Here is a 1,443-nt window from a genome sequence, read left to right as displayed (position 1 = left end):
TCCCACTGCCGTGGGGCCGGATCGGCCGCTCCGGGGCTGCGCTGCGAGTCGATGAGAGAGAAGAGCAAGTTCAAGGCGGAGAGACTGGGACCAGGGGGGAGGAGACAGAGAGAGAGGGAGGAGAGAGAGGGAGGGAGATAGAGAGAAGGAGGAGGGAGATAGAGAGAAGGAGGAGGGAGAAAGAGGGAGGGAGATAGAGAGAAGGAGGAGGGAGAGAGAGGGAGGGAGAGGGAGGGAGATGGAGAGAAGGAGGAGGGAGAGAGAGGGAGGAGGGAGAAAGAGGGAGGGAGATAGATAGAGGGAGATAGAGAGGGAGGTAGAGAGATGGAGGAGGGAGATGGAGGGAGGAGAGGGAGAAAAAGGAAGGGAGGGAGATAGAGAGAAGGAGGAGGGAGAGAGAGGGAGGAGGGAGAGGGAGGGAGAAGGAGGAGGGAGAGAGAGGGAGGAGGGAGAGGGAGGGAGAAAGAGGGAGGGAGAGAGGGAGGAAGATAGATAGAGGGAGAGGGAGGGAGATAGATAGAGGGCGTGAGATAGAGAGGAGGAGGGAGAAAGAGGGAGGAGGGAGAAGGAGGGAGGGAGATGAAGGGAGAGAGAGGGAGGGAGATAGATAGAGGGCATGAGATAGAGAGAAGGAGGAGGGAGAAAGAGGGAGGAGGGAGAAGGAGGGAGGGAGATAGCTGGAGGGAGATAGAGAGAAGGTGGAGGCAGGGAGAGGGAGGGAGATAGAGAGAGGGAGGGAGGAAAGAGAGAGGGAGCGAGATGGAGGGAGGAGAGAGAGGGAGAAAAAGGAAGGGAGGGAGATAGAGAGAAGGAGGAGGGAGAGAGAGGGAGGAGGGAGAGGGAGGGATAAAGAGGGAGGGAGATGGATAGAGGGAGAGAGAGAGAGGGAGGAAGATAGATAGAGGTAGATAGAGGGAGTGAGATAGAGAGAAGGAGGAGGGAGAAAGAGAGAGGAGAGAGAAGGAGGAGGGAGAAGGAGGGAGGGAGATGAAGGGAGAGAGGGAGGGAGATAGAGAGAAGGGGAGGGAGGGAGAGGGAGGGAGATAGAGAGAGGGAGGTAGAGGGAGGGAGGAAAGAGAGGGAGGGAGGAGAGAGAGGGAGAAAAAGGAAGGGTGGGAGATAGAAGGAGGAGGGCGATAGGGAGGGAGCTTGAGAGAGAGGGAGGGATAGAGAGAGGGAGGGAGACAGAGAGGGAGGGAGATATAGAGAGAGGAGGGAGATAGAGAGAGGGAGGGAGACAAAGGGAGGGAGAGGAGGGACGGAGATATACAGAGAGGAGGGAGACAGAGGGAGGGAGACAGAGGGGAGAGAGGGAGGGAGATATAGAGAGAGGAGGGAGATTGAGAAAGAGGGAGGGAGAGAGAGCGCAAGGAGATGGAGGGAGAGAGAGGGAGGAGATGGAAGAAGGCAAGAGAGGGAGAGAGAGAAGGAGGGAGATAAAGA

Source organism: Heterodontus francisci, chromosome 40 (genome assembly GCF_036365525.1).
Source record: "Heterodontus francisci isolate sHetFra1 chromosome 40, sHetFra1.hap1, whole genome shotgun sequence".
Taxonomy (NCBI): domain Eukaryota; kingdom Metazoa; phylum Chordata; class Chondrichthyes; order Heterodontiformes; family Heterodontidae; genus Heterodontus; species Heterodontus francisci.
The sequence above is the reverse complement of the archived record's forward strand: the minus strand, read 5'-3'. Positions refer to the sequence as shown.